This window comes from Aricia agestis, chromosome 9 (genome assembly GCF_905147365.1).
Source record: "Aricia agestis chromosome 9, ilAriAges1.1, whole genome shotgun sequence".
In the NCBI taxonomy this organism is placed as follows: Eukaryota; Metazoa; Arthropoda; class Insecta; order Lepidoptera; family Lycaenidae; genus Aricia; species Aricia agestis.
In genome coordinates this window covers 2,018,475-2,045,426 of record NC_056414.1, presented here as the reverse complement: position 1 = coordinate 2,045,426, position 26,952 = coordinate 2,018,475, and the positions used below count along the sequence as shown (strand labels likewise).

At 37.2% G+C, this 26,952-nt stretch overlaps 1 protein-coding gene and 2 non-coding genes across 3 annotated transcripts in view; 1 reads left to right on the top strand and 2 right to left on the bottom strand.

Annotated features, from left to right (window-relative positions):
* LOC121730639 (galanin receptor type 2) overlaps window positions 1–26,952 on the bottom strand; it is an 88,845-nt gene that overhangs the window by 42,613 nt on the left and 19,280 nt on the right. The gene's annotated exons all lie outside the window — the stretch shown is intronic.
* On the bottom strand, window positions 7,456–7,527 carry Trnah-gug. The gene has a single exon. It is a non-coding gene; the product is annotated as a tRNA-His (tRNA).
* On the top strand, window positions 7,769–7,840 carry Trnah-gug. Its single transcript has one exon. It is a non-coding gene; the product is annotated as a tRNA-His (tRNA).

Genomic DNA, 26,952 nt, shown 5'->3' with positions numbered 1-26,952 from the left:
GTTTGGCAAATTTTAATGTATACTAGCTGTTGCCCGCGACTTCGTCCGCGTGGACTTTAGTTTATAGTAAAGTTGTTCCCGTACATCGATTGAGTCGTTTACGCGCAAATCAGAAAAGTATATTGTGTGGGAACCGCACATTTTTCCGGGACAAAAAATATTCCTTCTCCCAGATTCAAAGTAGTATCTCCAATATCCATGTCAAATTTCATCAAAATAGATTTAATAGTTTAGGGCTTAGGCTATAAACATAAAAGTTTATTGTGCGGGAATCGCACATTTTCGGGGACAAAATTAGTATTCCTTGTCCTTTAGTGAGACTCAAAGTATCTCCATACCAAATTCCATCAAAATAGATTGAATAGTTTACGCGCAAATCATAAAAGTATATTATTCAGTAACCGTACATTTTCCGGGACAAAACTTCCTATGTTCTTTTTCGGGACTCTTTTTAAGTATCTTTATACCAAATTTCAGCAAAATGGGTCCAGCCGTTTACGCGTGATGTCGTGACCACGCGAAATATAACATTCCGCGCGGCTTCGCCCGCGTAAATTAGATATTTCAAAGACAAATTAGTCCACAAAAAAATAGCCTATGATCCTTCACGTAGTCTACTTCTTATCTGTGCCAAATAACCGAAACATTGCTCCAGTAGTTCATAATAAGTAATTCATAAGATAAGCCCTTTCAAATAATTTCCCCCGTTTTTTACATACTTTCCTCCATTTCTTCGTTTTTATCAGTCTTAACGTGATAAAATAAAGCTTATAGCCTTTCTCAATAAATGGGCTATCTAACACTGAAAGAATTTTTCAAATCGGACCAGTAGTTCCTGATATTAGCGCGTTCAAATAAGCCCTTTCAAATAATTTTCCCCGTTTTTTCCACACTTTCCTCTATTTCTTCGTTTCTATTCTATAGTTCCTGAGATTAGCGCGTTCAAACAAACAAACAAACAAACAAACAAACAAACTAACTAACTAACAAACTCTTCCGATTTATAATATTAGTATAGATATACAGTGTGTAACAAAAATAAGTGATAATACTTTAGGGTGTGTACGTGTTCCTTGTACAGATTTCACTGTGAAAGTAGCAGCTCTGAAAGATGAAAATTTTTTTTCACTTTTGTATGGGCAAGGGCCCAAGCTTCACGAGTTTCCCCACACAAAAATGAAAAAAATGTTTGGTCTTTCAGCGCTGCTACTTTCACAGTGAACTCTCTACAAGGAATACGTACACACCCTAAAGTATTATTACTTATTTTTGTTACACCCTGTATATTATATCGTAAAATGTTAATTTACTCTGAATAAATAATAATTAAAAAAATATGATTAAAAGGGATAGTTTATAGATTATAATAATATAATATCTATGGACGCTTCACACCACGTCAGTCTGGCCCCGTGCTAAGTACCTAAAGGACTTGTGTTACAGGTACCAGACAACGGAAATATATTTATACTTTTATACTATACATATATTTAAGATTTTTATTATATCATACACATATTTAATATACATCCAGACCCGGGAACATTGAAAACTTTTTGTTCCGTCGGCGGGATTCGAACCCGCGACTTGAGCTACCAACGCGCTCACCACTGAGCCACAGAGGTCGTCAATTCGAGATTAACATTTAGAAGTTTGATTTTTGTCTAATAGGACATACATAAACCATATTAATATTATTACTGTAATGTTTTCACGCTATAGGCTGCACTAGTATAGAGAATAAACAATAGTTTTGTTCAACGTTTGACAACGTTTCTACTAATATTCTGATATTATGACATTGACGTGGGAGAGCCATGCTTCGGCAAGAATGGGCCGGCTCGACCGAAGAAATACCACAGGCTCACAGAAAACCGGCGTGAAACAGCGCTTGCGCTGTGTTTCGCCGAGTAAATGAGTTTACCGGAGGCCCAATTCCCTACCCTTTTCCCTTCCCTACCCTCTCCTATTTCCTTCCCTACCCTCCCCTATTTCATTCCCTACCCTCCCCTATTCCCTTTTCTACCCTCCGCTATTACTCGATTCCCTCTTAAAAGGCCGGCAACGCACCTGCAGCTCTTCTGATGCTGCGAGTGTCCATGGGCGACGGAAATTTTCTACAACAGGGATAAAAAAAGAATTACTCAATTACTTGCGGTAACCTACTCGTTTTAAAGTCCCGTCATGTTTCAAAACAAAAATAATACAGCCAGACAATGAAAATTTTCCTTTCCAGTAGATAGCCTGCGGAGTTTTAATCAAAATGTCAACATTTCTCTTTTAAATGTTCATTTAACTTATATTTCAATTAAAGCTGACATTTTGACATTAATATTTATTAAGGTGACTTCAATTATCTGATATTAGTGACCAGCTGGAATGAATTATAATCGAGACACTAGAATCAAAAAATTTCGTGGTATGTAAATTAAGAACTTAAATAGTGCCCTTAAAAGAAACATTGCTTGCGAAGATGTCTGAATCGAAAATAATGTTTTGTTTCTGAACGCTTAGCATGGGATACCCATAGGTGTAAAAGAGAGAGGTGTCCAACATGATAGCTATTATAGAAAACATAATAATATTATGATCCTTTCCTCATTCCGTAAAAAATCCTCACTCGTTTTTCATAGGAATGGACGGTTGTAAAAATGGCAATTCCAGAATTTTATCGCGGCTGTCACAGATGTTGGCCCACCCCAAATAATACACAATTTGCTTGGAAATGAATCGCCCGTATAATTTATGTTAAGTGATTGTGAAAATAACCTACGTCCTGACGTATATCACAAATCACAACATGCATACTCAAACGCTTAAGTTAAGGTCTGCTTGAACATTGCTGTGCTAATAATAACTCGGGCAACGAGTGCCGATTTTCTCAGACTCTATAAAGCCATGGTCGCCAAATTGCGATCTGAGGCCGTTACTTGTGCGGCCCGCGATAAAGTAAATTCAAAATTCAATTGTCAACCATGCTACACAATGGTTAAAATTACACCGTATTTAACGATAAACTAAAATGTAACCGGCCGATTTTGGGCGGTTATCGTTAAGTTAACAAAATATGTCATAAAACCTATAAATAACGTAATCCAGTTGTTTTATGGTGTGTTCTGATTACACCTACCAAGAAGAGTGGCGAGACATGTTCTCTGCCATTTAAATTTGCCGAGCGTATTATCTCACCACTCTACGCTCATTAGTGTGGAACCGTTCTTGGAGCGCCCTTCAAATACTCTGCGGCCCGGTGTAGGCACTCGCATTGTCATGTGTGGCCCTTGGCCAGTAAAGTGTGACGACTGACGACCGCTGCTTTAAAGTATTTAAGAACAATAATTTAAATACATAGGTTTCTTACCAAACAACATGAAAATAGACAGAAACACTTTCGTTTTAATGTTAGTATATGAATTGCTATACATATTTTATTATAACGAAGCTTTTGTAGCTCGCACAAGCCTTAAAATTATAATAATTCTCATTTTGACAAAAAACGACATCCCATTATGGGTCGTAATCATTATAAAGGCCGTCGAAAATCTAATAAGAGGTTGTATGGGGCATTTGCATTGGTAATGATACCAAAAAATATAGCCATGTCGGTCTGTCTGTTACTTCATCACGCCCTAACCGCTGAACCGATTATGCTGAAATTTGGTATGAACAAACTTTGAGTCCTCGGAAAGGACTAAGATACTTTTTATCATGGAAAAAATGTACGGTTCCCGCGCGATAAACGAATTGCAGCGGAGTTGCGGGAGTTATTTAGTTTCAGAATTATTCTAAAACAAGCTAGGAATAGCTAACATGCGCTTTCATTAGTTAAAATAAACTACGAGTCGAAATATTATTTACAGAGAATAAAAAGAATAATTCAATGCAGTGTTTTTGGAATTAAATTTAAAAAAGAAAAGTGCTTCGATTTTTTTTAAATGTTAAAAATTGCTTTTAAGAAAATTGCCGTAATTTGCCTATTGTGAAGTATTACTGTAGTTACCTACCTACTGTATTATTACCATATATTGTTAACAATAAATTACTATTACTATTAGACCCTAAATTATTACCCGTTCTTTTAGCTTCGCCGTAAGCAGGATCACAAAGCGAGATGAAATGAAATGCATTCTTAGCTTATCTATTCTAAGTACAAGTTACACAGAGCAAGTTTGCTAGAGTCGAGTATCATAGGAAGTGCTCCCGAAGACAAACTTAGGTAACTCGAAACTTCCGACTTTGGCAATGTCAAACTTTGGATCTTAACATTGACATTGTCAAACAATAGAAGTTACGTTGGCATGTTACCTTAATGGATTGCCAATTAGCTAAGTTCAGGATTTGATACACGAGGAAGCAGGGCCCCCGTAAGGGCTACTGGCGCCTGTGTGCAAAAAAAAGATTTTGGCGCCCCTTCCGGCAAATTTTTTGGGTCTTTCTTTTTGGCGCCCCTAAAGATGGCGATATGGCGCCCCTAGAGGATGGCGCCCGTGTGCATTGCACACATTGCACATATGGTAGCGGGGGTCCTGCGAGGAAGATACCAAAGTGATTGTAACATGCTATCTAGATAGTAGATTAGAGTCTAGAAGATAGTTTGATCTTATGTCTAAAGTCTCTAACATTAATCTGTAGGTTATGTTAGGTATGCTGGGAATAAATAGTGACGTGACTTGCTTTAGCTATTAAATTTCATTATTTAGTAGTACTAGTTGTCCACACAAAAAAGATCCCACAGGGACCGTACTTTTTCGCAATAAAAAGTAGAATATGTTCTTTTCCTTGGCTTATTCTACAGGGTGTAACATAGTTATAATACTTTAGGGTGTGTATATAATATGTGTCTCTTACATAGAGTTCTCTGTGATTAATTTTAATACTTTTTTAAAGATCACTTACTATTTCAGGACTATTTGTATAAAAGTAAATAAGAACGATATTTGTATGCACTTGGCCATTTGAATAAATATAATATATCAAATCAAATCATTTATTTCGGGCATCAGAGGCCCATATAACAATAATACCTTAAATCTAACATACATATCAATTATATAATAAATACCTTAAAACTAGCATACATATTTTATATATATTCTTAAAAACTAACACTGTCACGTTTATATAACAACCTATGTACCTACTATCACTATCAGAGAAGTTGGTATGTATGGTATGGTATGGTACATCGGCCTCCGATACCGATATCGTATCGGATGATAGAACACAAATGTTACTGACTGTGTGGTGCGGGCGCCTTGTACGGTTGTCGTTGACCCAATTCGAACAAGGTTTCGCTTGACGTTTGTATTTCACCGGAATCCATTATCCCGGAACGTACGCGTGTTTTGGGTCTGAATGTTGATGTGCAACATAATGGCGTGAGACCAACTGTTGAGCTCGACATTTTGACTCGTTTGTAGAACGTTAAAATCAGTGTCGGTATTTCGGTTATTATATAAAGGGACATTGTGTTTTGCTCCCTAAAATTTCCCGACGTATTATTTTCTGTTTTCATAATTTATATAATAACTAGATGATTCCCGGAACTCTGTTGCGCCAAAAGTCGTTTATCGCGTGGAAACCGTAAATTTTTCCGGGATAAAAAGTATCCTATGTCCTTTCCCGGGACTCAAAGTATCTCCATACCAAATTTCAGCAAAATCCGTTCAGCGGTTCGGGCGTGAAGAGGTAACAGATAGACAGACAGACACATTTTCGCATTTATAATATTAGTATGGATACTCGTAGCGAAGATATCCATTATCCATGTCTTACTAATATTATAAATTCGAAAGCGTGTCTGTTTGTCTTTCTGTTACCTCTTCACGCCCAAACCGATTTTGCTGTTTAGTATGGAGATACTTTGAGTCCCGGGAAAGGACATAAGATACTTTTTATCCCGAAAAATGTACGGTATTTGCCCGATAAACGAATTTCGGCGAAACGGGGTTGCGATCTTTATCTAGTTTTTATATATTCTCTTTTTTTTATCAAATAGGGGGCAAACGGGTCACATGATGGAAAGCAACTTCCGTTGCCCATGGACACTCGCAGTATCAGAAGAGCTGCTGGTGCGTTGCCGGCCTTTTAAGAGGGAATAGGGTAATAGGGGAGGGTAGGGAAGGGAATAGGGTAGGGGATTGGGCCTCCGGTAAACTCACTCATTCGGCGAAACACAGCGCCAGCGCTGTTTCACGCCGGTTTTCTATGAGAACGTGGTATCTCTCCGGTCAAGCCGGCCCATTCGTGCTGAAGCATGGCTCTCCCACGTATGAAAACCACAAATACCTGCCTCCTTTGGATTAACTATTGGAACAGTTCAAAAGATGTTAAAAATATACTTATTTGCATCGGACATCGGATAGTGACTGTTTCTAACTCCGACACAGCCATGTCGTTGCCGCATCGTTGTCGTGTCGTCGCCGTGTCGTAAATGGAAAACTTCCAGCACGTGGAATAATTAAGGAAATGCAGAAAATTTATTGTTTATCGATTTCAGTTTAAAACACCATCCGGCGCCGAGCCGGCTCGCTCGGTTGGCCGCGGTCCAAACTGTTGATATGCTGCTGATCGTATGCCAGATAACCCTGACATAGGTAATATCAGAGAAGTTGATTCATAAAAGTGCACCTACGTTATTTGGTTCCATTAGGTATATTCCTTGCTGGCAGATCAAAAACAACATTAATTAAAGACAACCCGACCAAAAGACGAAGGCCCACCAGTTGCAACTATGATGAATGAATTTCATCAATGGTACATAGATGCAGTAGTGAGAGGCTGGATAATGGATCCTGGACTAGATAGAACCATGCTGGATACAGCTACTGCATGGTGGATAGATAATGATAATATACTGGATATTTCACAGCTAAAATTACTGATAAATATTGCGTAAAATTGTTTTCCTATTTTCTATGGCGATGTTAGACTAAATCAGCAGTTTCGCAAGTCGCAACATACAGTAAGTACATTATTTCATCTAAGACCTAAATCTATGATCTAGTATCTTCCTTTCAAGCCCTAACTGATGTAATATATTGATGTAAGCTAGAAAAATGCGAGGATCGCGAAGATAGATGAGTTTAAAATGTCCTCATAAGTTATTCCATTCAGAGGCTTGGTGTGGAAAAATCGCATGACTTAAAATATGCAGATATTCGAAAATATAAACAACGGTCTCAAAAAGGCGGCCAAGTGTAGAACGTGACGTATTTATTTTACAAAATAAACACACGCTCTTGATTTTATAAAAGAAAATATATTTTAATCACAAAATGTCATCAAAATAGGTTTAGCAATTAAAATGTAAAAACTAAAAAGTCAAAAGATAACAGATCGACTGACAGTCAGCCACATACTGAATTATTTAATTAGTATAGGTTACCATTTAATCTAGTGTAGGTAAAGAGGAAAATAGTAAAAAAGTATAGCTCCGCCGTGACAGCTCGGGGCTGCCGTGACCAGGATTCGAACCTGGGTTACTACGGCCACAACGTAGGGTCCTAACCACTAGACGATCACGGCTGTCGGAGCGGGTACTGTAGCAGTCGAATGTCGACGCCGGTATCGAATTCGGGAATACGCGACTATTTGCAAGTACCCGCAATGTGGAGCGAACTGTTCGAGTGCACTGACCACTGTATTTAGCCGTATTGTGTTGCGACATCACCATCATGCTATAACTGTCGGCGAGACCGGAACTAATTGCGATGAGTCTGCGGCGAGAGACTCGCGCCGATACAGCCACCCTTCACCCGCTCCGACAGCCGTGATCGTCTAGTGGTTAGGACCCTACGTTGTGGCCGTAGTAACCCAGGTTCGAATCCTGGTCACGGCAGCCGCAAAGCTGTCACGGCGGAGCTACACTTTTTATTTTTTCCTCATAACCAACTTAATAGATTAAGTATTAACCAATAATTGTTATGAAACAGTTTTAAAAGTACCAGTTTCTACTTCTAGATAGTTTCACACAAAATCGTTTTTGTCAGGTAAGTACTAGTAAGTAAGTATAGTGGGTAATAAAAACAAATATACAGTCGAACATATTATAACCTCCTTTTTGGAAGTCGGTTAAAAATATACTGTTCCAGTTGGAATAAACGAGTGTTACAATAATTTAAGACAAACAAAACTTTTAAATTATTGTTCTACCATAAGTAAAAAAGCCATATGAAACTATGAAACTGCCTAACTAGGCAAATAAAATTGTGCAGTGAATGTATTCATGATTGATGGATGGAAATCCATTCGGAGTATTGTTACGAAACAATAGAATTATTAAATGAATGTTCATAGAAATTTAGGTATTTTTATAACGTTTAACGTTGAATTTTACAATTTCAAATATTATCATAGTTTCTTTTAAAATTATAAATAAATCCTTTAAAGTTATCGTATTGAAATTGGAAATGCACATGTGTATTTGTTATAAAGGTGCAAAGTTTTCAAATCATTTTAACCCCCTTACTATTTATTCTATAAAATATTACACAACGAATTCACGAGGTTTACTTGTCTTTATCTAGAACATAGGAAGAGTCAAATATAAGATAAAGACAGCGATTGTCGAATCTTCTTTCATACATGCTATCTTAGCATCGACAGCTGCAGTAAATTACAATTCTGCAGTCAGCAGTTCCGATTAAGTGACCTGTCGATAAAGAGCTATTAAATATATTTTTTTCAGCTACAGATAAGCCTTACGTTAGAAAGTATCACCCTCCACGGGCTCCGCCACGAATCATACACAGATCGTAAATCTTACATTATTATATTATCTAGGCTTACCAGGATTAAGACAAATGGTCCGTCAGTTCTTGTTCATATCAATCAATTATGGTCTATAAGGCCCCAAGTAATAAGCCCCAGATGATGAAGGGTTAATTTGTGAAGTCATAAATCACATTAGATGCGAAAAAGCAACCATAACCTTTTTTAGATGGCTGTTTTATCAGGGCCTTTGTACGCATACTCATATATTTATATAAAAATGAATTTCAAATATTATTAGTCTCGCTAAAACTCGAACAGCTGAACCGATTTGGCTAATTTTAGTTTTGAAATATTGGTGGAAGTCAAGGGGAGGTTTATGAGGTGAGAAAATTTTGGAGTTAAGTGATACGAAGTTCACGATTCATCTAGTACCTCATCTTCTATATATATATATATATAAAAATGGATTTTCAAATGTGTTAGTCGCGCTAAAACTGAAAACGGCTGGACGGATTGGGCTGATTTTAGTCTTAAAATATTCGTAGAAGTCCTGGGTGGTTTTAAAGTGACAAGAAGTTCACCGGGACAGCTAGTATTATATAAAATTCTCGTGTTACGATGTTTTGTCTATCTCCCCCGAAACGGCTTGAGTCTTGACTGATTTTGATGACTTAATGGGTGAAGCCGTAAGCGTAATTTGTGAGTTGTGAGTCGCACAATTTCGGCTGGCAGAAATTCTGCTGCATTCGGTTTCATACAAGGGTCCTGTTTGATTCACACGAGCGTAATTTTGTGAGTCATAGTTTGTATGAAAAGATATTTACGCGGCAGAAATTCTGCGACTCACGACTCACAAAATTACGCTCGTTTGGCTTCACCCTATGTGTACTTATCGGGTAGGCTTGAGAATCTGTCGTCAAAATCTATTTTTCGTACATTAATAATGGTATCTCACGCTTGCCGGGTCAGGTTGTTTTTATATAAAATTAGTTTTTAGGGTTCCGTACCCAAAGGGTAAAAACGGGACCCTATTACTAAGACTTCGTTGTTTGTCCGTCTGTCTGTCTCCAGGCTGTATCTCAAGAATCGCTATAGCTAGACTTCTGAAATTTTCACAGATTGTCTATATCTATTGCCGCCATAACAACTAATACTGAAAATAAAATAAAATTTAAATTTAAGGGGGGCTCCCATACAACCAACTTGATTTTTTCGGCCTTTTTCGCTCTACATCAATAACTGCAACACATAGGCACTTGAAATATTCACGAAATACTCAGTTGTATTTGTACTTTAATAATCAATAGTAAAATTTAAATAAATTAAATAATTAAAAGGGGCTCCCATACAAAAAAAAAACAATTTTCAGCCTATTTTTGCTCGATTGAGGTACGGAACCCTTCGTCCACGAGTCTAACTCGCTCTTCGCCGATTTTATTGTAATTGGCTTAAGCTTTTGTTACGTCATAATAGCTGCTATATCAGAATAATTATTTTAAAGCTTTGAGAAATGTGAAATATGAAAACAAGTAGAATTTAAAGCTATTTAATATAATATTTATTCGAAATAATGTATTTACTGTACTCACAGACAAATATATTTCTCATATATTTAGTTCACTTTGCGTCGAAAACAGTTGAGTGCAGAAAACAGGCGTGATAAAACTGAATTTAAGCTTTAACTTTATAACATAGAGTTGCATTTTGCGTGCACAAACAAAATGGCGTAGTGCAAACGGTAATTGAATAGAAACAGCAAAGGTAAAATAATATCAGAGACGTGGCTAACGACCAAACAATGTTGGAATACAAGTTGGAATATTTTTTCATGCAAATATTATTATATTACATTTTATAATATAAACGATCAAATTTTAGAATCGTTAAACAATTTTTTCATATAAAATGAATGCTAAAAGTTGTTGTTAAAGCTGATATCAGACGGGTCACTCGAGTGATTCTTCATTCGAATGTTATTATTTATTTTCATTTCGACTTACATATGGCATAAGTTACTAGACGGCTACAAAAATAGATAAAAGATAACTTTTGCCCGTGGTTAAGTAAGTTAAGTAAAAATCTAAGGTTTATTGTACTTATAGGATTTTTTTGCCAGCATAACAACTAATTTTCAGACACAGCTAAGTAGTACCAAAGATGATACCTTACAAGTTTTAGGTACTCCTTTAATATTTAAGCCCAAATTTTTTTTACTTAATAATATTGGCCGATTATTTTTACTTAATAATATATGTATATTATGAAGTAAAAATAATCGACCAAGTGCGAATTGGACTCGCGCACGAAGGGTTCCGTACCATCGAACAAAAATAGGAAAAAGGAGTTTTTTGTATGGGATTTATTTTATTTAAATTTATTCATTATTAAAATAAAAATAAAATTTATTATTTTGCCTATCTATTGCCATCATTTATATCGAGCAAAAAATGGCAAAAAATCACGTTTGTTGTATGGGAGCCCCCCTTAATATTTTATTTATATTGTTTTTAGTATTTGACGGCAACAGAAATACATAATCTGTGAAAATTTCATCTCTCTAGCTATAGCGGTTCTTGAGACAGACAGACAGACATTTTTGCCCTTTGGGTACGGAACCCTAAAAATCAAAGTTTTAAATTGTGCTGTTCTCTCAGTTTTCCGGTTGACAATATCCAAGATAAATTACGTCTTACAAACTCTGAAAATATAGTCACTGTCAGTCGACAGTCGTACCTCGTACCTCACTTAACTATGTTAGCTGTAAAAGCAAAAGTAAACGAATTGGAGATGAAATCGAGAAGGCGCAGTGTCCGGACCGGGGTCAGACGATTTACAGCGCTTGTACGTGATTCGCTTGAAAACACAATTTACTCACAAACAAACTTTAACTTTGTAAATTACTCCTCAGGGAAAGTAAGTTGTGTACTTTTTTGGAAATGTTTTGACCCCCCAGCCAAGTCCTGACAGGCAGGGCTATTTAGCCTCTCCGGACAAAGATAAACAAAATTGATAAACAAAACAAAACTTGCTCATGACTTATATGGTTTTCTGTATTTAAAGGGCGGCAAAAAATATTTGCGGCGAATGTATTTAAATACAGAAAACCATTTATGTAAGTCATGAGCAAGTTTTGTTGGCCATGATATAATAATTTAAGTATTTTATATATTACATTCCCCCCATATTTAAGTAAAACACTTAAATATTTTCAATATCCAACCTGAAGTATATTTTAAAGAATAATTTGATGAGCGATCTAAGCACAAGGGGATATGGTATAAAACCATTCAGTGTGAGCCTCTTCGTAAGTATATTCTCAAGCTTGGTTGGTGATGGCTACGTTGAAAGATAGGAATAAGTAAATTTTGCCGCCCCGAATAATCGCTGCTCTGGGCAAATGCCCAGCTGGCAATCGGGGAAGTTTCAGCATCATCCTGAAGATATTATTATATTGGATGCGAAGGGTATTTAGGGATGCTTTGGTATACCAAAGCATCCCTAAATACCCTTCGCAGATCAGCTATAGCTGATCCACAGGCCGCCCGTGTACAGATGGGCGGCCTGGAAAAGGGCCTTACCGTTCTCTAGGAAACCGCGCCATATTGCTTACATAGACAACGTTCTATTGACCTCATTTACCGCTGTATTACGGCCGCTACATGACGGCACCGCTTTTAGAGGAAACCAGAGCTTTAGATCGGGCCCTGCTGACAGGTATCGTAAGTACTCCGTCAGGCTTGGCAGGCCAAAAAAATATTCGGCTGGTCTCATGTCTCACGTACCTAAGTTTGATCAAAAGTTAAATATTAATTTCTTAAAGAGCAATTATAGTTTAACCTTTTTTGTGTGAAATAATGTGATAAAAGATAATTTAATTGATTTTAAATAACTACTTTGAGGTGAGTACAAAAATCCTTTTCAAACTTTAAAAATAACTTTACTTTGTGCGTGATATTTGCTGACAATACTTTAGCTACGTTCAATTTTAAAATATTATTATAGTCCAAGCCACAAGGACACAGTAACAAAGTTTAATACAAACATCGAATTTTTCAGACTGGTTTCTTGGTTTAAAGTTAAAATAATAAGAAACGTGATTCAGAATTTTAAAATAGAATGCGGTGTTTCTCTACCGCGCTACTGAAGCCGGGATATATAAAGGCTTTATTTATCTGCCAATAAACTTTTACTATTCTGTTTATTCGTATTGCAAGTTTTATGAGAATTCTCGTACGTATTACTCCTATAATGCATTATAAATTCGAATATGGAACAACGATTTGATGCAATAATAAAATAACAACGATAACAACATTTTCCTTTTGTTTGACTGACGTAGCAACTTTGATGCAATTAATATTATTATAAGTATTTGTTATATATTTTATTTGATAAAAAAATATATCTCATCTGGTTATCAGATCGGTGAAGGTCGACCTCCCACCGGCTCTTAGACCATTATATTCATTTTATTGACAAAACTTCTGTATTCATTATGTCCATAAGTCATAACCTACTCGAACATAGATTTTATAGACAAGTTGTTATCAACTCTGATAGAGTTTTGAGTTTCGTCTGATATTTTCATCTTTCACTAAAAGTCTAGCACAAAATACAGTATGTTTCAAATAAGGTATAAAAAGGTTTTTCCATAGAAACCGGTTACGTGACATTTTACTATGGAAAAAATCGTAAAAAGTCGTAGAACTACAGTTGTTCAGAATGACCCCCTGAGTCCCCTTTTTACCCGACTACGGCGAAGCAAAAAGGAGGGTTATAATTTTGGCCTGTATGTATGTATGTATGTATGTAGGTATGTATGTATGTATGTATGTATGTATGTATGTGGGTATGGATGTTCATCTGTTCCCTCGTAACTTTAAAACTACTAAACGCATTTGGACAAATGAGGTATCGTTAGAAGCCTCTTGACTGTCCACTGGTTATAAGCTACATGACATCACGTTAAATTGACTGTAGCACCATCTAGGGGACTGAAAGTAAAGAACAAAAAAAATATTTTTCCTGACAATATCGTGTGGGGTTTCAAAAGAAAGAGCTTTATTAGCACATTTCAATAATGTAAACATTATTAGTAATTTCTCACGGGTTTACGAGCAATCACCTGATAATTGCAAGAATTCATAAATCACTTCAATACAATATCTATACAAATACATATTATAATAAAATCGGGATGGGAATAGGAAGGGTGGATCGAGGGGGGGACGGGGGCCCCCCAACCCCCCCTCCCTCCTGGAAGTGTTATCGCGTCGTTGTTGTTGAGTTTTGATTCTCCTTTTTTAGGAACAAAGTTATTAATTAAAGTGAAATTATTGTACCCTAAACTAAACATACACTTTTTGAGTGTCGTTAATTAATTACCGTGCCCTCCATGTCCATGTTGAGTTTTAATTCTCCTTTCTTAGGAACAAAGTTATGAATTATTAAAAGTGAAATAACTGTACCCTCAACTAAACATACACTTTTTGACTATCATTTAATTACCTATAATATGGAGGACTTGGCCTTCAGGTGGAACTTGAAAACCCCCCCTTGGTGAACCCCCCCTCCCCCTCCTGGAAGTGTTATCGCGTCGTTATTGTTGAGTTTTGATTCTTCTTTTTTAGGAACAAAGTTATAAATTAAAGTGAAATTATTGTACCCTAAACTAAACATACACTTTTTGAGTATCATTAATTAATTATCATGTCCTCCACATGCTTGGCACTCGGCCAGAACTTGGGGGGGGGGGGGGGGGGGCTGCTACCTTAAACTAAACATACACTTTTTGACTATCATTTAATTACCTTTATGGCGGGCTTGGCCTTCAGCTGGAACTCCCCCCCTCCTGGAAGTGTTATCGCGTCGTTATTGTTGAGTTTTGATTCCCCTCTTTTAGGAACGAAGTTATAAATTAAAAGTTAAATTATTGTACCCTAAACTAAACATATTACACTTTTTGACTATCATTTCATTACCAATATGGAGGGCTTGGGCTTAGGCCAGAACTTGGGGGGGCTGCGCCCCCCGAACCCCCCCTCCCTCGTGGAAGTGTTATCGCGTCGTTAATGTTGAGTTTTGATTCTCCTTTTTTAGAAACAAGGTTATAAATTTGAAGTGAAATAATTGTACCCTAAACTAAACATACACTTATTTTGCAAAAAAAATATCCATCTCCTTTAAAATTATTATACTATGCTTACGCGGACTAAGTCTCGGGCAACAGGTAGTGAATCAGAACCAAATAAATTGTAAAACATCCTCATGATCCTCGATCATTTGAGGAGTTGGATAGTTTAAGATCGTGTGAATCTTAGCCCCAAAATAATTGAAATAAAAATAAAGTTTAAAAAACTAAAACCCGACTACTAAAACACGCTCTAAAAAGTACGAAACAAGAAAACAGTTTATAGGGATATAGAAATGTTTAAAGGATAGCCGTGGTCGTATGCCACCTACTAGAGCAAAACAGATTCATTATATTATATTAATATAATAAAGGGCATACTCGTACATACGACCACGGCTATCCTTTAAACATTTCTATATCCTTACTTTAGTTTTTTAAACTTTATTTTTATGGCTTATTATACCTTATTTGAAAAACCCTGCCGAAAAATTAGGCATACATTAAGTTGTATACAAATGAATCTGTGACTGTGACGGTCACCGGGGCTTAAATGGTCGCTTTGGAGAATCATATTATAAATCATAATATGATTAGTATTTTTTAAATCGCAAAATAAAAGTCTGCTTGCAATTCATGTCTAGTAATTCGTACTAATTTGACATTTGTCAGTTTCACAGTTTTGACAATTCCTTTGCTGAATTGATTGAAAGGAATTATTAATAAATGTGACCATTTTAGCCCCGCAGAACAAATGAAATCGGCGCCGTAATGAGCTGAGGGCGAGCTAATCAACATCGGACACGTTTCCATTTGTTTTACTGACGCATCTTATTGCCGAGTGCCGACTCTCCGAGGATTTTGACCAAATTCGCAGGTTACGTCACTTTACATCGTTTAGGTTCACGTTGCAATCAACCTGAAGTCGACGCTTTTTAAATGAGCCAAATGCCAATCAATACTGAACATAATTTACTAAGGGCCTGTTTCACCACTTCCTGATAAGTGACGAATAGGCTATCCACCGATTAACTTGACAGATCAAGTATGGACAATCTATCAAAAAAGGTGGGAATAGCTTATTCGGCACTTTATCAGAAAGTGGTGAAACAGGTCCTTAAAATAAGATACCACTTTCTGATAAGTGCCGGATAGGCTATCCACAACTTTCTGACAGATAGAGTATAGAGTGTCTACCAGATAAGTTGTGGATAACCTATCCGGTACTCATCAGGAAGTGGTGAAACAGTATGTGTTCCAGAATGTAGAGCATTAAAGCGTAGATCAGTCGTGGGTTCGATTCCTCCTATAATAGTAACATGTAGGGTGGTAAAGGTGCCTAAACAATAACAATAATTGAGAATCTCATTAACGAACGTGGTAGGCCTCATGTAGACGTTCTAAAAGTGTTAACTTTGTTAACCTATTTAGAAGTAAATATTTTCATTTCATTTCGAACTTGACATTTCCGTATAGACGTCGCTACGTGGCAGCCTAAGTGCCTTATCACACTGGCAATTAGCGAGCGATTTGAAAGCGTCGCGACAGCGCAGCGTCGTCGCGGCGTGGCGTGTACGCCATTTTGTACACAGATTATCCATATCCATATCCATACTTAATATACTTAATATTATAAATGCGAAAGTGTGTCTGTCTATCTGTCTGTCTGTTACCTCTTCACGCTTAAACCGCTGATTCGATTTTGCTGAAATTTGGTATGGAGATACTTTGAGTCCCGGGAAAGGACATAGGATACTTTACTAAATGAATTTTGGCGCAACGGAGTTGCGGGCCTCATCTAGTTATTATATATAGTAGACTCGTCTTGGGAGTGACGTTAGAATCTATTTTGCTGCTGAGTGTCCAAAACGCCGGAGGCAAGCTGTGTGCACGCCGCCCAATCGCGGCGTCATCGCGGCGTGTGCGCTGCGCAATCGCGATGCTTTCAATTCGCTCGCTAATCGCCAGTGTGATAAGGCCCTAAATAGGCAATATAATATTGGATTGTAATGTAAATTGTTATATTAATAATATGAACTTGGACGTACGTTCTGCACACGTCATAATATTATCACACCTACACATTATTAATTTAATTCCCTTAGGTCCCTTTGCGAGTCACAAGATTATCAAGCTCCAAATTAGGTAAGAGTGGGTGTTAAATTTAACTTAAAATACATGCATTTTCTAAACTTATCAAGCGAATGTAACTTTAACTTTTGTAACAAAATTAAAAAGTAGTTTAATTTTTTTAAATATCGTTGGTTTCATATTTATTTTTTTTAGTTTTTGCTACTTAAAATTTGAAATACAAACTCGAAATATCTATGTAGATTTTATTTTTTAAATTCATAAAAATGAAATGAAATTCATAAATTGACAACCCTACCGACAATCGACATCCACTCTCTATTCAGTGTGAGTGTAATCTGAATATGAATACCGCTGTGAGGTGAGTTACTCAAGAGCTAAGAAGTTTGTGCCTATTCCATCTTAAATTCTATTTACACGTAAAAGGTACTTTAGGGATTAAATTTAGTGTACAGAAAGGAAAACCCAGTCCTAAATAACTGTATTTAGACATAATACGTACACTTGTACGTAACGTACGGAAAGTAACTTTACTTTCACGAGATTTATTGAAAGTAATTACAGAAAAGTTTTATGGGTTATGCTCTCAGATTTTTTTAAATATTATTGATTACATAGTAACTTTAATTTTATGAAGAGTTTGACAGAAAATGTATCTAAAAAGATTAATAATTATTAAATCACTCTTTATGTGGCTATTAGGCCCATAAATTAATTAATATATTATTTTTATACCTTAATATGTTAACTTTTTGATTTCATCCAGTTTTGAGTAGCGTCAAAAATAATAAAATTAGACATACTTAATAATATTAGATATTTTATACAGAAGTTTCCAGTGTACAATGATTATTATTTTTATGAGATAGTTGTCGGTAAAGCTGTAAGTGCCTGAATGTGCCTATTGACTAATCTAGCATTTAAGAGGAGTCCACACCGCCCTTTTTTCCATACAAACGTTGTCCCCTGTTTCCTCCCTGGATAATGCTAGTAGAGTTATAATTTTTTTCCTGAATATCTACGGCCACTAATACAATGTCCCTATGTTTTCTTTTTTTTCACAATTTAATTATTAAATAAGATATGAACGTTCAAAAACCCAAAAAAATGGCCAGATTTTCCGCTGTGTTCAAACGTCCAGAAAACAGATTTGGCTAAATTATACAAAAAAAGCAAAACATAGGAACACAGTTCAAGCCTTTTTTTAATCTTTAATGAAAAAAGTACTTATATCGGTTAAGTTTTGGAGAAGAAGAAGAGAAGGAATCAGGGGACAACGAATCGTTGATTTTCTGGATTTTCTGCAGTTGTCTCTATCGCGTTCTGCGGTATAGGCTTGAGGTAAGGGAGACAGCTATAGATATTACACGTACTTTTTTTTCATTTCTCTAGCCCCTTAATCTCTTACCCTTAAGATAAGGCGTACAAAATAAGGTGGATTAAAACTTTAGCGATATAGCGAGTAATGTAATTAACACTCAAGATAACTCTTGAGTTTGATTTATTACTTGTTTTGTATTATGTTAAAATGTTTGAGTAATTCGTACGAGTTCTGTACAGCTTTACCGAAAGTTTGGTACATAAATCTCTTACGCACAGTGTAAAGTGCGAAAGATTTATTTCTTTAAAGTACACTTTATTGTAAAAATCTTTTTTTATACAGGGTGTAACAAAAATAAGTGATAATAATTTAGGGTGTGTACGTGTTCCTAGTAGAGAGTTCACTGTGAAAGTAGCAGCGCTGAAAGACCAAAACTTTTTTTCACTTTTGTATGGGGAAACTCGTGACGCTCGGGCCCTTGCCCATACAAAAGAGAAAAAAAAATTTGGTCTTTCAGCGCTGCTACTTTCACAGTGAATTCTCCACAAGGAACACATACACACCCTAAAGTATTATCACTTATTTTTGTTACACCCTGTATAATTTATACTTTTTTTATTATAATCTTACGAGTCCGTTTCAAAGAATGTGGGGTGAACTATGTATATAATTGTAGCTTATTTTTTTTATTATTATTAAAATGTCAATTGACTATTGAGTAAGAAAATAATTTTCAACTTCAAAATTTAGGGTAACACACCCTGGAGTGCAATAAAAGTTTACAAATTTCAGACCTCTATTTGGACGCTGTTAAGCATTCGTGTACTAACCCACACAAAAATTACGTATTGAGTTATGAATGCAATTATGTTCTGTAGATGATGTAGATGATTTAGAACAAGACTGCATTCAAAATTTAACAACAAAAAAAATTGTGGGTTAAGACACTAATGCACTAATTAAGAGGATTCCACACCGCCGTTTTTCCATACAAACGCTGTCCCCTGTTTCCTCCCTGGATAGTGCCGGTAGAGTTATGATTTTTTTCCTGAATATCTATGGCCACTATTAGCATGTCCCTATGTTTTATTTTTTTTTCATAATTTAATTATTAAAAAAGATAAGAACGTCCAAAAACATAAAAAAATGGCCAGATTTTCCTCTGTGTTCAAACACCCAGAAAACAAAACTGGCTAGAATATACAAAAAAAATAAAACATAGGAACACAGCTCAAGCCTTGCTTTAATTCTTAATGAAAAAATTACTTAAATAGGTTAAGTTTTGGAGAAGGAATTAGCGGACAACGAATCGAAGATTTTCTGTTCTTTTATTAGAACTTTTGTCGTGTTGTCTCTATCGCGCTCTGCGGTGGGAGACTTGAGATTGGTGAGACAGCAATACATTTTCAAATACCTATTTTCAATTTCTCTTGCCCCTGGTGTATCCTCTTAACAGCGACCATTTATGCAATGGTAACTTAGGGTCAATTTATATTAGCGCAAAGTCGAAGCGCATCGAAGCGAAGTATCAAAACTGAACATAGCAAATCCAATCTTAACTTCAAAGCGTTAACGCACACAATATTACATCTGAGAATTTTAAAAGGCGCGCGCGTATCGGGCGCATCTGTGCGAATTGCGGCATGCGCCCGACCAACACTGGTTGATCTCACTTTCGTGGTCGTTTCAATTTTCCGTGCACAGTTTTTGGGAATTCGCTTCGCTGTGCTTCGACTCTGCTCTATTATAAATTGACCCTTATTGGCTGTAAGAAATATATAATTACACGTTAAAATTACTTATAAACATATTAAATCGTAGATATTGATGTTTAACAAACCGAGTACTTAATTCCAGAATCTAAATAAATTATAAACATTTAACATACACTTTACACAAACATTAATGAGGTGTTTCACGGACGACACAGAAGCCACAAATCACAGAAGGTCGGTCGTATAACATAAAGGTCTGTAGGCCTACTACGAAACCGTTTTGAGACTCAAACAAACGAACGAGAATGCCGCGTCTTGCTCTAACAACGTCATTTCACATTTGTGAGAGTAGGACGCGGCATTCTCGTACGATTGTTTGAGTCTCAAAACGGTTTCGTGGTACGGCCCCTGATATTTAACCCAAAAAACCAAACCACGACCCCGGAGATCTTAGTACAGCACGAGTTACGGCCGAGCAAACTCCACTGAATTAAAAGTTCCCGTGATAAAGTTACGTAAGTACCCATCTAAAGTGTGGCCACGTTGCGTTGCGTTGCCGTGCGTTGCCGCATCAACGTCGCTTTGACGTTTTACAAAATAAATGAATAAGGTGTAATCAAATCAAAATAACGAGCAACAGAATTTTATACAAATCACATCTTATTATAAAGTTTCTTATTATAAGACTTCCCCGTGAATCAAAGTTTCTCCATGCCAATCAAAATCGGATCTGCCGTTAACGTGTAAAGATGTAACAAACAGCCGAAAAAATACACACCTTCGTACACACTTTCGTATTGTGCTGACGTACGACACCGCAACACAGTAATTGGGTACCGCTACCATACAATGAGTTTTTCTGTTGCCACGACACAGCGTACCGCAGCTATGTGGCCACGCTATTAGGGGCCTGTCAGAGTGGAAGTATTATTTGTGTCAACAGTTAGGCTGTACAGTACTCTAGACGAATTACAGGTGATAGTGATCAGCTGTATTTTTGACCATTGTGCAAAGATAATTTTCTTACTTGGGGGACAAAAATCCTTGAAGGATAAAAGTTTATTTCTTTTATCTTTAGGAGGAAAGATTTGCTTATTTGTTTGCCTGTTCAACGGGGTCCAAACTTTTACTTGACGTCATACTTTTTAGCCTGGAAAAATGTACGGTTCCCATGCGATAAAAGAATTTTAAAAATTTGGTAATTTTAAATTACATTTCATAGTAATTTATTATATCTTATAAAATTATACACAAAATGAAATAGACAACTTAAAATAATGCGAATTTTTATACGCGCAATTTAATATTATTATCATTATAGCACTGGATATTCATTATTCATGTACTTACCTAATATTATATTCTGATCTAATTGACATGCATAATGCAGACTACTAGTCATACAATATACATAATATAATAACAATATGCCGATTAGATCATGAATATTGAAATAAACCTAATTATATGGACACAATCAAAAATACAACCTATCGGATGCCGAATTTATTTATAATATTGCTCAGAGTCTGAGAAGTAGGAAATGTTTTTTAAAAAAGGGGGTTATCTATTCAAAAACAAGGCCTAATTTAAACATTATTTTCAGAGCAAAGTTCACTCTTCAAATACTGTGCCTGGGACAAAATTTTAATTGTCCGTATGGTTGCCCAAGCACTAGGCCTAGTCCAGAGGAAGGAACAGTTATACGTCTGGGACAAACCATGTGCGGGTTTTCTCACGATGTTTACCTTCACCGTACGAGCATCCGTACTTGAGATCTGAAAATTTCTCATAGGTACACGCCTCCACCCGGGATTGAACCTGCAGTGCTAATCAAAGGTCTTCCCACCAGGCCACGGAGCCACGGACGCTCTCATAAATAAATAAATAATAAATTCTTTATTGAGAGCTACTAAGACCCAAATTGTTAGTAATAAAGATCTTAAAAACTAGGTTAGTGGGTTGTATTTTATTACTTTCGATTACCTATTATCTGAATAGATAAGAGCGTCCGTGACGCTCGCTCTTATCATTAAATCAACAGCGTTAGTAATTGGTTAATATTTTGGCATTAGCCAATCAAAAGCGTCCGTCAATATCCGTCAACAACCTCGGAAACTGGGTATTGTTATTACTAGAGATCGCCCAATGGTCGAAATTCGACCTTAGTTTCAACGATAATATTGTTACGGTACATGGTATACGGACACGTAGTGCCATCTAGCGACAAACTAGCGAAACTTACCGAGGGAACACAGGCAACCTAAATCCCCTACTCAATACTAGATGGAGTGAGATGCACAAGAACATACTTGAACCTTCTAGAAAAGTCCAATATTTATTTACGTGAATCGGGAACTTTCTGGAATTCGTCTCGCCATATAAAAAGCCGCAGGTAGACAGCCTGTCAGTTCAGTTCGGTTCGAGCGATCATCAAGGCGATTTCGGAGTGACAACAAGTGATCAATAGTGAGTGAACCAGTGAAACCTTCGACTTGGCTACGACCTAGGACAGTGATAGTGCTTAGTGATTGGACCTAGTGATTAGTGTTTGGACTTAGTGCTAAGTGTTGTGACCTAGTGTGTGTTTGTGTGACCTAGACTTAGTGAATAAAGTCTTTAGGAGAGTCAGCAGGTCTTTCTCTCCAAATCCTTCGAACCCTAGCACGTAACAACTGGTGTCAGAAGTGCGATTTGGAGATGCCATTGACTCCGAGAGAGGACTTCAAGGGGAGTGTCAGGACAAGGGCGCAGCGAGCTGCTGCCATTGACTCCGAGAGAGGGGTTGCGGAGGCCACACCCACTTGGGACCAAGCTCCGCCCACTAAAGGGACAAGCCCCACTCACTGGCCCCGCCCACCTGGCTCCGCCCACTGACCACGCCTACCAGGCTCCGCCCACTTTGGGTGAAGCCACGCCCACTGGCTCCGCCCACCGGGATACGCCCACTGGCCACGCCCCCTCACTATAAATAAATTCGGCATCCGATAGGTTGTATTTTTGATTGTGTCCATATAATTAGGTTTATTTCAATATTCATGATCTAATCGGCATATTGTTATTATATTATGTATATTGTATGACTAGTAGTCTGCATTATGCATGTCAATTAGATCAGAATATAATATTAGGTAAGTACATGAATAATGAATATCCAGTGCTATAATGATAATAATATTAAATTGCGCGTATAAAAATTCGCGTATAAAAATGGTTCTCGACCCTGGACTTGAAATCTGGATACTGGCAGGTGGAAATTCATCCAAAAGACAAGGAGAAGACAGCGTTCTCCACCGGTAAAGGTTTATGGCAGCTTAACGTCATGCCCTTTGGATCGTGCAATGCACCTGCCACATTTGAGCGACTTATGGAGTGTGTACTGGCAGGCTTAGTTGGAGAGGCTTGCTTAGTCTACTTGGATGACGTCATCATTGTTGGCCGCGACTTCGAGGACCATTTGCGAAACTTAGAACGAGTTTTCGCCAAAATAGAGGGGGTCAAGTTAAAGTTGAATCCGAAAAAGTGTCGTTTATTCAGGAGTAAGGTTAATTAACTCGGCCATGTTATCTCCAGTGATGGAATCCAGACGGACCCGGAGAAACTGGAAGCAGTTCAAAATTGGCCAACCCCTAAGAACATAACCGAAGTGCGGGCATTTCTCGGCCTATGCTCCTACTACAGGCGTTTTGTTAAGGGATTCTCAGAGATAGCCAAGCCATTACATCGGCTGACAGAGGATAAACGATAGTTTATTTGGGACGAGACTTCTGAAGATTCTTTTCAGAAAATGAAGAAACATCTCTGTGAAACACCAATCCTGGGGTACCCACAACCTGAAGGTCAGTTTATAGTCGACACGGATGCAAGCAACACAGCCATTGGAGGGGTGTTATTTCAAAAACAGGGTGAAGGAGAAGTTGTAATTGCATATTTCAGCAAATCTTTATCTCAGCCAGAGAGAAACTACTGTGTGACAAGAAGAGAACTCTTGGCTGTCGTAAAGACGCTACAACATTTCAGCAAGTATCTCATTGGCAGACAGTTTTTACTGCGAACTGATCACGCAGCGTTGAAGTGGCTACTACAGTTCAAGAACCCAGAAGGTCAAGTAGCACGATGGATTGAACAAGTCCAGGAGTACGACTTCAAATCCGAACACCGCAGCGGAAAGTCGCATGGGAATGCCGATGCACTCTCACGAAGGCCGTGTTCAGACGACTGCAAACATTGTGTTAAGCAGGAATCTAATGAAGTGACATTAAAGTTGACGAGAACAAGTCCTTTGGGTCCATGGGAGAATGATGCTATGAGGGAGGCTCAAGAAAGAGATGACGACCTTCGGCACATCATCACATGGAAGAAACGGGGTGACGTAAAGCCAATCTGGAGTGAGGTTGCACCCACTGGCGCTGTCACTAAGGCGTACTGGGCGCAATGGGACAGTCTGATACTTCAAAACGGAATACTCTACCGGAAATGGGAGAAGACTAACGGCAGAGAGTTCCATCTTCAGATAGTTGTCCCAAGAACGAGAGTACCGGATGTTCTCCGTGAAATGCATGATGGCGTATCAGGAGGTCATCTAGGAGTCAAGTCTGTCTGTCTGTCTGTCTGTCTGTCTGTCTGTCTGTCTGTCTGTCCGTCCGTCCGTCCGTCTGTCTGTCTGTCTATGTCTATGGTATTCATTGGGATATAATATGATCCTGTTGATAGAAATTATTATAACCAACACAAGTTTAAAAAGCATGAAATAAAATTAAATTGAGAAATTTAAAAAAACCCCCGCTAAACAACTTTAAAAAGTAATGAAATAATATAATATTTTACTGACTTTAAGTTTAAATAATTCCTAAGTGTAAAGTGACATTTTAGTCCATAATTGTTGTCACGGTGTGTCGGGGGACCGCCAACAGTGTCTTTTGCATTTTGTATCGCCATGTCACTGATTGTCTCGATACTATAATGTTTTGTGAAATCGAACATCTACATTAGCGGTCGCCCGACACAGTCCCAGCTGACTGAGTCCCAGCCCCCAGGGACTCGCATCAAAATTTTAAACGGCCATAATTCAAAAGTCTTAGCAGCTAGTTTCCACTACGTCTCAGTACCTTCATGTAGCTGTAGTGACGCGGGCGACATGCTGCCGAGAGGATGAGTGCGTACATACTATAATATTTGGTGAGTTATTACGCCGAATGAGCCCCAGGGACTCACTAAATTATTATTATGTTTAGATTATTTTTATTTATTAAAATTTTGAAATGTTAATTTTCCACCGTTAATGTAATTTAAATTATGTAATTGTAATTTAAATTATGTATTTATTTTTGTGTTGTAGAATTGTAAAATGGCTCTAAAACATGACTTTATCAAACTAAGAGAAGACGGAGCAGATTCTATTCTGGAAGCCTGGCTTCAAGAAGATCTGGACGAAAAAATTACTTTCCTGAAGATGTGAGCCATCCTGTACTTAAGAAAGTACTAAAGAAGATTGTAAAACAAAATGTTGATGAAAACTTTAGGGTGTGTATGTGTCCCATGTATAGAGTTTGCTGTGAAAGAAGCAGCGCTGAAACACTTACTTTTGTTACTAACTTAGTTTTTTACCTTACACTCTGTATAACCTCTCAGGCACTACGATATTTGCACATGCGGTTACTTCCCTCTGAAAATACGTTATAAATATAATTCACCCACAACGAATTATAAGACCTTAATTTTTCTATCAATTTTAAAGCTACTCGTACTTGAACAAAAATACTTTAAAAAATTAATAATTAAAGTAAAGCCTTTCATTAAATAAAGCTTTTAATCCGTTTTCATCAATTTATAATAGTAACACACAATTTATTCAAATCCTATATTAATTGGTATTGCATTAAAAAAAACGTGAAATACCACGAGCTCACAGAAAACCGGCGTGAAACAGCGCTTGCGCTGTGTTTCGCCGAGTGAGTGAGTTTACCGGAGGCCCAATCCCCTACCTTATTCCCTTCCCTACTGTAGAATCCTAGGGACACTGGCTCACTAACACACCCAGTACCACTGCGGAGCGCACGTCTACGAGTATTCACCGTCACTGTCACAATACAACTGAAACTCTAGACTATTTGACAATGACTTATATAGATTGTATCCTCACTACTGGTGTTTATGAGACAATGTTAAGAATCTACTATGTAGATACACTGCACATACACTACATCTACCCTTCCCTATTCCCTTCCTTATCCTTCCCTATTCCCTCTTAAAAGGCCGGCAACGCACCTACAGCACTTTTGATGTTGCAAGTGTCCATGGGCGACGGAAGGTGCTTTCCATCAGGTGACCCGTTTGCTTGTTTGCCCCCTTATTACATAAAATAAAATAAAAAACTAATCTTTTTACAAAAGTGACAATGCCTTGCTATCTATCCTAGCTATCCTGCACGTTTTCTTGCAGTATAAGTCACGAATAAACAGTGGTGCATACAATGTAAATAGAACCATTCACACGTCGATTGTACTGCACGATTTGTTGCAGTACAATCTATATGTATGAATGTTAAGACGTATACGGTATACTGCAAAAAAACGTGCAGGATTGTGCCGTGTGAACCAAGTCTTACAGTTTTAAAAGATCATTATTACAGGTATAGCAATATTATGAATAGTTTTACCTTAGCAAACTACCGTTATAAAGATCTCCCCATAAATTTGCCATTATTATCGAATGTTAAACCCAATTTAAACTTAAATTACATTCAGTTAAGTCGTTAACCAACACAGATAATAATTATTATGTAGAACTTTATAACCATTCAACTAATTACTATTCTAACCAGTTTATTGGACTGTTTTGGTAACGGGTTAACCAGAATTTGCATTGTACCAAAATCACAATATAAAAATATAACAGTATACAGATTATCTTCATACTAAACGGCCTAAATGGGACGCAGACGTTATCAAGGAGATTTTAGATTACTTGGAATTAGACAA